The 11,537-nt window shown below is 34.0% G+C and overlaps 1 pseudogene; it reads right to left on the reverse strand.

The window, feature by feature from the left end:
* Window positions 1–7,117: 7,117 nt before the first annotated feature.
* On the reverse strand, window positions 7,118–8,172 carry LOC144544976 (monoterpene synthase 8, chloroplastic pseudogene; annotated as a pseudogene).
* Between the last annotated feature and the right edge of the window lie 3,365 nt (window positions 8,173–11,537).

Here is an 11,537-nt window from a genome sequence, read left to right on the forward strand (position 1 = left end):
ATAAACAGTTGGTGTTGATCTATGCAACACCAACTGTTCATATGATCACCAGTTGGCAACCGATGGTGTAGTACATGTCTTTACCGACTGTTGGTCAAAATGAACCGATGGCAAAAGATGGGGCTATCAATGCCATCCGTTGGTTATCCAGAACAGACAGTAAGAAGTTCAAAGTAATTACAGCGCTGCCACTCGTGATGTACACCATTTGTGCGGAAGCGCATCCGATGGTAAATAGGCGATGGCAAAAGGTTTTTTTTCTTGTAGTGAATAATTCATACAATTCGAAAAAAAATTCGTAAAATTCGCGAATAATTCGGTCAAAGTTCGGTTACCCGAATAATTTGACATTTGGTGTGCCATCACAAAAAAACGAATTATTCACGAATAATTCGCAAATAATTCGAGAATCTTGTGACTATGAAGACGATCAGATGATGGCCACCGATTGAAGTGTTTGACCCGCTATATTTAGAAATGTTGAATTAGCGTCACAGAAGATCATAAAAAAATGCAAGCAAATTCACATAAGATCTAATTGTAGAGTAGAACCGACACTCTCTATATATTACTTCCACACCTTTGTATCAATTTTCATATCATCTTTGCTTTATAACCCTCAAAATTAACCTCGCTTTCCATCCATGTCTCATCTTCAGACTTCAGCTAGTCCAACCCATCTACACTTTTATCTACATGACAGGTTGAGCGGCCCAAATCGGACAGCTATCCCAGTTGTTCCAGGTCCAACAAGGTACAAAGGCCCGACCGCTCTTCTCGGTTTTGGTACTATAATTGTCATAGACGATGTCATCACAGAAGGTTCCAATCCCACAACCAATACCATTGGCTGGCCCAAGGCTTTTATACCTTTTCGGCAATTCGGCCCCAATCTCACAACCAATGCACGCCTGTTTCACAATCCTTATTGAAACCAAATCAACGTTTGGTCCCAATAATTTTCAGTTTTTTTATATGGCAAAAGACACATTGCAAGTTATGTAAGTACCCCATGGGATAAAAAAACAAATGTAATTCATCTCCTAAAATGATAATTTATTTTAATTTTTAAGAAAATAAATTGGTGGGTGTCAGATAGGTGGGCAAACAAATTATATAAAATAAAACATAGATAGTGTTAGGGTGGGTCTGTAATTAAGCATACTAGACTTGAAACAATTTTTAGAACAAAAAATGTCATTGGATTACCTTTCTTCTAAATGAACTTTAGAACAAAAAAAATGTCTTTTTTATTAATGACTTTTAGTACCAGGTTGAAAAAAAAATGCCATTGGATTACCTTTTTTTTAAAATGACTTTTTTCATCCCAGTTAACATTGCCACCTGGGACAAGTAAACTTCACATCATCACAGGTTGAATCATGCACCGACTGTTTTGCTCTAGTTAACATCGCCTTGTATAATTAATTACATTCCCTTTTATTTTTTTTTCTTTTAAACGAGGACTTCCCGTGTTAAAGGAAAATGTAATGTGACTAATACGTCATGATTTAATTATATGTAATAAAAATTTATTTTTACGTAACGTGATTGGATAAGTTTGCATGACCTTACATAACGTGATTAAAATGATGAAAAAATTAAATTATGTGACACGCAAATCATATTACGTGACCAACATACATATAAACGTAACATGACGAAAGTGATAACAGCGTGACTAATTTTCTTTACTTCCCTCCATCGGACAATACACAGTGAACTTTACCTAGCGAGCAAATAACTTTTTAGCGTGCAAATCTTTATTTGGTTAGCAATTCAAAATAAAAATCTAACAACCAACAACTTAATGCAACGAGGATGATCCCTTCCAAGCATCTGCTACATCTGCAAATAAAGTGTAGAGACGGTGACACACCTATTCAATGAATGTCTCTTCTCCTTGTCTCTCTACGTACCAAGCCTAGCAAACTGTACCATTGCCCTCCCATATATATGGTGAAATGATAAATGCCAAATTATTGTGTGCTAGTTTTCAAAATAAGTACCCTATGCAGTCAGAGGCAGAGCAACAATATAACAGGGGTAGGCAGTTGCCTAACTCTAGAATTTTTTTTTATAATTTGAATCATATTTTTTAATGGATCTTGCCTAACTTTGGATTTGATTCTGTCTACTCCTGATTCAGATTCTTTAAGTCAATTTTGTATCTTTTGAAGAACAATAATTGTGATTGAGCAAAATTGTAAAGGGCAGAGAGTTCTGACTTAATTAGGAAGAAGAATCTTCAATTATTTCTGTAGCTAGACTTAACGTATAACTTTCTACTATAGAAAAATTGAATTTCTAGTAGTTCACGGTAAATCTTACTGTTTAATATCTGAATCCAATGAATACTTTTCGTGTTCTGTAGCATGTAGTCTGCGAAGTGTCTATTTAGGTTATTTATATTTTTTTTATTTGACTAAAGTGAAGAAAAGGTATACAGCTGTTAACGAAGGTTGTTCACTTAAAACAAAATAGTGGTATGTTTATTTATTTTTTGTTTGATCGAAGTAAAGAATGGGACTATACTCAGGCTACAAATTTGATTGTTATGAAAATGTAAAAGTAGAAATTAAACTTGTATATTTTTTGAATATCATTCAAACATTTTAATATTTTGTGGAAAAATATATTTTATTTTAAAATTAGATAAATTTTAATTTTTTAAGCAATTATATATTACAAATTTAATTATATGGGTGTTATTAATATTTAAACTATGCTCACTGCGGCTAAGGTAACTTTTTTTTTTTTTGTTAATTGTAAATATGCAATTCAGTTTGTTAAGTGATATCAATTGTTTTAGAATTTACAAATAATTATTTAATAATTTTGGTACCAATCAGTAATTTAGAAATTACAACCGATTCGATAGACAAATATGTAATTTGGTAGGTCACTCGAGAGGAGACGGAAAGGGAGTTATGAAGGCGATTCGAATCTAGACCCGTTTAGAAAACAAGAATCCGAATCTGATTTCTACCTACCCCTGGCTCAAATCCTGGCTATGCCACTGTATGCAGTTGAGAAGAGTCTTAATGATTGTCATCTTCATATATTATGGAGAGAGCGATGCAATTAAATTTTTAGAGATAATTTTTGTTCTATTTTTCAGTTAGCTGATCATGTTGTACAAGAGATGCAATTTTTATTTTATCTTTGCTAAATACTCATTGAGCAATACCTTACTTTTAGACTCTAGAATGTATCTTATTTTTAATTAATCAATAAAATATAAGATTAGAGGCTTGACTCCTATCTTATTTAAAAAAAAAAAAAAGCTTAGCTGAACGTTGTGTGGAAATGACCAACCTAAAAACTATTTAAGTCTATATACATGCAAGGATTAGCCTTTAAATCACCGTGGGCAATAATTAAGTGAGGATCTTTTTTACTGAGTAGGGTTAAAATGTTATATTGGTTTTGTGCTCCATCATGCTCTAACATCATTATCTCTATTTTTAAAGTTTAAACAGTCGACTCAAACTGCTCAATATGATCTTTATATTAAAATGTGCTTGGATACAAAAATTTATATTTTTTGATTTTGTTGCTACGTTTTAAGATATGTATAAAATCATTATTTTTAGAAGATTTTGGATCATTCATAAATAGTAATTTTGTACCTCTCTAAACAATTACTATAAAATTATAAAATTTATATAATTTGTTATCCAAACACATGTTAGGATGAAGATCATGTTGAACGGTTCAGATCGATTATTTAGATTTTGGAAATAGAGATAATAATGTTGGAGTAATTAGATAAACAGTATTAGTAGTGGAAGGGTTGCCATTTGACGGCCAGTTTAATAAAAAGAAATGAATGGAAGGTGAAGAGAGAAGACAAAGAGTTCATCTTTTCTGCACTCTAAATGATGACACTCTAAAACACTTGCACAGAAGGTATGACTCACTCAATAACAAATAAAAGATAAAACTTATTTTTCCGGGGACGGAGTTAAGGGAACATATCCCGAAAAAGAACATAAACCGTTTTAGCGTTGTGTGCGTAACTCCATTGACAACACCAATTACTCTTATGATATATTTATTGGAAATTTCGGAAGGATACAATGAAACAAAGAGAAGAAATTTGCTGCTGAAATTAACTTCTATTGCTTGATCAAATTCGATTACAACATGCTGAATTTATAACACAACAAAAAAACTAAATTTGGAACATCTAAATTTAGTTCCTCACTACCTATCCTCCTATTACAAACATGACCTACATGACTAATTATAGAACCCACTAACCACCTGCATGCTCCATGACTAATTATAGCACTCCAAATATAAAGATATGAATTTAGACCAACTTTCAACAGAATTCTAAATGTGAAAAGCTAATTTTGGATCAACTTTCAACACTCCCCCTTGATTCAAAATTGGTTTACTCCAAGCTTCAATATCATCTTCTTCCTCAGTAGTCTTGATATTTGCATCCTTATTGGTTTGCAGATTTGAATCAGACGAACTGGGCATCATTTTTGGCCCTACATAGGTGACTATGCTAACAGGCAGGATTGTCACTTTCTCTTGTTGTGAGGGATGGCATCCTTCACTCCTGTCAATAACAGCTTGCTCTTGGTTTCTTTCATCAACCTCGATAGTTACCTTCTCTTGCTTGATAACAATATCTTCTGTGATCACCTTTTGAAAAATATCTCCCGTAATACTCTTCATCTCCAGAAAACCTCTTCCATTTCCAAAGGAACCAGACACTTGACTTGGCATATCACCTCCTCTTTTCATGATTACCTCTGCTTGGGTTAACAGGTCTGGAGTCAATCCACTGCCATCCGGTGCTGGAATTCTTACTTCTCTCTTCTTATCAATATTCCTTCCTTTTGTAAACTCTTTTTTTTCTTCGACTACATGATGTTCCTCCTCTGTGATTGTAGGCTCTTGCTCAGGATTGACTTCTACAATATGTAGTCTCATCATGGAAAATCTCTTTTCTTCTTTCTCTGCCTCCATCTGTACAGGCTGGTCGAAACATGATTATGCCATCCTCAGCACTTGTGTATCAGTAATGGTAACCAGATCCCTATCATAATCTTTGTACTTGATCAGCACAGATTTTAATGAAGGAAACATCTTCGTCACAATATCTCTCAACACCTTGAAACTACATTTTTCTGGCATCTGAGCCAGCCGTATATCTTGGTTGTACACTAGCTTCAACGGCCTCTGACGAATGAGCCCTACATTCTCCACCTTGAGGGCTTTTTCATCAAACAAAATATTTCTACTCACCATGATTTTGCTACTTTCTGGATTGCTGCCACCATTATCTCTTGTGTGCACTGCTACTATGCCCTTGTTGCTTGCATCAATCTTGCTCTTGGTGTATGCCATGAAGAGTGCCGGTTGCTCATTTTCTTTTACAGCATAGCTTGCTTGATTCTCCTCTCTTTGCTTCTTGTAGCACTCAGATTGGTAGTGCCCAAACTTGTTGCAGTAGTAGCATTGGATGTTCTTCTTAGCTTCATGGCACTCAGATTGATAGTGCCCAAACTTGTTGCAATAATAGCACTGGATGTCCTTCTTGGATTCATCATATGATTGACTATTTTCGGCAGTGTTGCTTCTGCCTCTTCCTCTTCCTCTGTTGAAATTGCCTCTGCCTCTGTTTCTTGACATCTCCCCCTGCATGTAGAATGCCTTGTCATTGCCTTTATCTTTTGCCTTTGACATCCTTGCTTCATGAGTCTGCAGTGATCCCATGAGTTCATCAAAGGTGTAGGTTGCTAGATCTTTGGACTCTTCGATTGCTGCAACTACATGATCAAACTTGGGTGTTAGGCTCCTTAACACTTTCGCCACCACCATCTTCTCTTCCATGGTGTCTCCAAATGCTCGAATTTGGTTGACCACCCCTTGTACTCTTGAGAGGAAAATATGCACGGATTCCTCCTTGTTCATCTGCAATGTTTCGAAGTCCCTGCGTAGGCCTTGAAGCTTTATTGCCATGACTCGAGTACTCCCTTGAAATGCTGTTTTTAGGGTTGTCCATGCCTCCTTTGCGTTGGTAGCTGCTGCAATTTTCGAGAAGATGGTGTCATGCACTGCTTGTTGGATGAAGAATAGTGCCTTCGCATCTCGCTTCGCTGTTTCTGTTGGTGTGGGATCTGCGTTCGGTGCTCCCATCTCCACCAATTCCCATAGACCTTGCGACTTGAGCAAAGTTCGTATCTTGATGCTCCAGAACTCGTAGTTGCCTCCCTTGAACAGCAGAATCGACGGATTCGAAATGCTCATGTTCTCTGCCATGGTCGGATCTGCCCTGATCTCTAACCTTCGGCTCTGATACCAATTTGATGGAAATTTCGGAAGGATACAATGAAACAAAGAGAAGAAATTTGCTGCTGAAATTAACTTCTATTGCTTGATCAAATTCGATTACAACATGCTGAATTTATAACACAACAAAAAGACTAAATCTAGAACATCTAAATTTAGTACCTCACTACCTATCCTCCTATTACAAACAGGACCTGCATGACTAATTATAGAACCCACTAACCACCTGCACGCTCCATGACAAATTATAGCACTCCAAATATAAAGAGATGAATTTAGACCAACTTTCAACATAATTCTAAATGTGAAAAGCTAATTTTGGATCAACTTTCAACAATTTTTTTGTTGACAAAGGTATAACCCAACCTATCAATAAGTTTCTCGTCACATGTAATGTTAGTTATTGGTTAACTTCATTTTTCTAAAAGGTAACAGTACAATGGAACAATTATATCTTCTTAGACGAGACCACTTGTAAACATGAATTTTAGTATTTTGATATATCATTTAGACAAAATCAAGTACTATCTTGCAAAATCTTTTTACATATGTTCTACTAAGAAAGTGAACAAGATCAACTTCACACATTTTTTTACAAAAGCCTATTATCATTCAAAAGGAAATTAAAACAACATGCCAACATGGGGATACACAAGTTGAAAGTAAATTACAGCAATGAAAGAAAGAAGAAAGAAGATATAACATGCACATTTTAATGAACTGGCTCAAGCAAGATTGAGATTATTAAATTCTTGGTATGAGTGTCGGCCTTGTCATATCGATCGCCATGTTGGTAAATCCGTTAATGTGACATGCGTGAAACATTGAAAGCAACATTATAAACAATGTACTTCTCAAAATCAGAATTGCCTACAACTTCACCATTAAGTGATGTCCAGTTTTTCGAAATCATTTCCTTTATTTCTTGGAGAGCAACAGATTCTGTCCTGCATATAACATTGAATGGATTTGTCGTTATCCCCTCGCTCTAGCTCATCCTAAAATTACATCAGTGACATATAATACAATTAAATTGTTTGAAATGTGGTGTATAATACAAGAAATTGTTAATATTGATTGCAACCTCATTTTCAAAAAAATTTTCAGGTTGTCTGAGTCATTTTGAAAGAATAGGAACTAATTAATCATCTAGTTGGGTATGTGACTCCAAATTAAATTTATATGGGCAACACCAAAAAAATTCATTATTATTTCCTTGTTCGTCTATCCATATTATTTTTAAATATATCTATGCACTTACAGTTGATGTTGCTAAGTCGTCATAAAGCCGTAGGTTCATGCATGAATATCGAACAATGTCAGGATAACCAGATGAGAAATGCTCCAGATCTTTGGCAGTAACATAATGGGTTATACAGTAGGCATAGGAAAAGGCTATATGGCCTGAATTTGAGACCCATGCGTTCTCTAGGTATTCCTTCAATGTTGGTGCATATCCATTGTGATACCACCTTGCTTCCACTATGTATGCTTTGCATAGATCTTTCCACTGCCAAATTTAATCCCACAATAATCAAATGTACAATAAAAACAAAAGATTTTACCACCACTGATGATTAATGCTGGTAAATATATGTCTTAGTCAACCACTACTACAGAATAAGAGATTGCACACGGACATAAACAGGGAAGCTACACAGATTTTCTATCATGTGGAGTGTGAGGGTGTACAAATTCCTGAATAAATACACACAGATATTTACCCGCATACGATTATTGAGAGCTACATGGATTATTACATAAACAACCATGCATGATTTCAATTTTTACACGGCTGCTTATATAATAATCCGTGTATAATTACTATTCTACACGGATTATTACATAAGAAGCCATGTACAAATCCTAGCCAGTGGCGCTCTCCATAACCGAGCTACACGTATTATTACATAAATAGCCGTGTATGATTACTCTCTCTACACGGATGTTTCGCTTAATATCCATGTACAATTACTATTTCTACACAGATTATTACATAAACAACCGTGTACAATTCCTGGAGAACTACATGGAGTTTTACATAAACAGTCGTATATGATCACTCTTTCTACACGTTCTTCTAGCTAAATATCTGTGTAGAATAACTATTTCTACACGGATTATTACATAAACAGCCGTGTAGCTCTCTTATATTTTTATTTGCTCTTTAAATACCTATCTACATGGACTTTTGTTAAATATCCGTGTATAATGGTCTTATTTTTTTTTTCAATTTTTATTTATTTTTGGCTAGCCTCCAGTTTGCTAGCCATTTAAAATCAGGTCAATTCAAAAATGGAGAATTTTCAAAATGAGAATACCAAAACCCCTAAACAAAATTATACAAAATTCATGTACACTAAATTATACAAAAATTATACAAAATTCATGTACACTAAATTATACAAAATTATACAAATCCATATTTTGGTTTACAAAAGTCATGTTGAAACCACATTGCCCATATACATCTAAAATAATCTATCTGCTCATTGGAGTAACTCCTTTGCTTTGATGTATACTACAAAAATTCAAAATATATAAGTTACAAAAATAAAATACAGCAACTACATCTCTGTTTTGCTTTATAAAAATAAATATTGTAATTATAACAATGCAACTAATAAAACAAATTTAGTAGAATAAAATATTAGAGGAAATCAATATTAATTATATGGACAAGTCAAGGCAAAATATTTATTTTTTTGGCTAGCCTCCATTTTTGCTAGCCAGTATTTCTATGTTTTCAGATAGTAAAATAGAGAATTTCCAAAACAGAGTAAGATGAAAATATCAATTGTTAACAATAAAATGAAAAGTGCCAGTAGGGTTTACAGAGGATAATATGAAGATACATGTTTACATAGGGTAATATGAAGATACATGTTTTAATAGTAAGGTTTGTCAAAATCTTCCTTGTTCTCCTCTAGATCTTGCTAAGTTTAGTTTAGTATCATCAGTAGGGAACTAACCAAAAGACTACTTAGGTTAATATAACTAAACAAAAGTCTGATTAATTAATTAGACTTTTGTTTAGTTACATTAACCTGAGTAGCTAGTCTTGTGTCGATCTGTTGATAATACTAAACTAAACACTTCCAAGATCTCAAATCCATCCTCCAAAAACATGTATCGTCATATTACCCTCCAAAAACACTTCTTGGCAGAAATCAGACCAATTAATTGGGGAAATGAAGCAATTCGCATGGGAATTCGAGATGTAGGTTATCAATTATAATGGACCACTCATCTTCAAAAACAGTAGCTCATCTTGATAGATTTGCGATCTGAAATAATTGATAAACCTAAATCTCCACCCAATTGTTAACTGTGAGAGAGAGAGTATAAATTGATCAAAACGGCGCTGGAAGGAGAAGGCATTTTATATAACCAAAACCATAAAATAACCTTTCTACACGGCTCTTTATTAAACGTCCGTGTAGCTCTCTCAAGACTTTCTACACTGTTAATTAAACAAAAAACCATATACAATTTCCACCTTTCTGCACGGCTCTTTATTAAACTTCCGTGTAGCTCTCACAACCTTTCTACACTGTTATTTAAATAAACATCTGTGTACAATTCCTACCTTTCTTCACGGTTCTTTAATTAAATATCCGTGTAGCTCTCTCAAGGCTTTCTACACTGTTATTTAAACAATAAGCCGTGTACATTTTCTACACTGATTCTTTAATAATTATCCATGTAAAGATCCCACAAATATTTCAAGCTTAAAAAAAAAAAAAAAATTCTACACGGTTTTTATATAAAATTGTCAAATCCATGTACAATATGCAGTGTACAATGACAATTTCTATAGTAGTGAACCTTAATTTTCATTATATATTTTGAGAGACTTAATTTCATGTACACCCTTAAAAAATACCGAAATTACATATCCCCTCCAAAACTCATAATATCATATTTACCCTTCAAAATGGTACAAGGTAACTGTAAAGCCATGTGAAGCCATGTGATGTAAAGCCATGTGAAGCACACGTGAAATGGTACATGGTAACTGTAAAGCCATGTGATCTATATGTGGACATGACTTATTAGCAGGACTAGATATGGACATGATTGATAACAGCTTTAGCAAGGATTAGCCTTTAAATCACCGTGACCAATGATTAAGTGAGCATCTTTTTATTGAGTAGGGTTAAAATGTCTTATTTGTTTTGTGCTGCATTATATATACTCCAACATCATTATCTCTATTTTAAAAGTTTAAACAGTCGATTCGAACAGCTCAATATGATCTTCATATTAAAATGTGATTTGATACAAAATTTTAAATTTTTGAACTTTTTTTCGGCTAGTTTTTAGATAGGTACAAAATCATTATGTTTATAAGATTCTGGTCCATTCAAAAATAGCAATTTTGTACCTCTCTAAAGAATTAGTAAAAATTTATAAAATTTATAAAAGATGTTATCCAAGCACATTTTAGTACAAAGATTATGTTGAACGGTTTGGTTCGATTATTTAGATTTTGAAAATGGAGATATTGATGTTGGAGCATGATAGGGCACAAAACTAACGGGGCATTTTAATCGTACTCCTTTTTATTTAAGATAAATGGTATTAGTGGTGGAAGGGTTGCCACTTAAGGGGAGTTAAAGCCGAGTCTGAAGTCTACAGTAACATATCTCTCCTTATTTAAGGACTTAATTTGGTGAGCATCTGGGTGGGTTAACGTTAGATTGCAGGCGAGGTTAAATCTTTTATGGCAGAATTAAGACTGTGCTTCAGAATTATCTCATTTAATAAAAAGAAATTAATGGAAAGTGAAGAGAAAAAACAAAAAGTTCATCTTCTATGCACTCTAAATGATGACACTCTAAATCACTTGTGCATAAGGTATGACTCACTCAATACAAGATAAAAGAGATAAACTTATTGTCTTCAAGATGCCCAAGTTTTTACTGTTTCCGGGGACGGAATTAAGGGAAGTTATCCCAAAGAGAACATAAGCCGTTTTAGGGTTGTGTGTAACCCCATTGAAAACACCAATTACTCCTATAATTTTTTTTTTTGTTGACAAAGAGGTAACCCAACCTATCAATAAGTTTGTGGTCACTTGTATTTTTAGTTATTGGTTAACTTCATTTTTCTAAAAGGTAACAGTACAATGGAATAATTATATCTTCTTAGACGAGATCACTTGTAAACATGAATTTTAGTAGTTTGATATATTATTTAAACAAAATCAAGTACTAGTT

The sequence above is a fragment of the Carex rostrata genome, chromosome 27 (genome assembly GCF_964058835.1).
Source record: "Carex rostrata chromosome 27, lpCarRost1.2, whole genome shotgun sequence".
NCBI classification, from domain to species: domain Eukaryota; kingdom Viridiplantae; phylum Streptophyta; class Magnoliopsida; order Poales; family Cyperaceae; genus Carex; species Carex rostrata.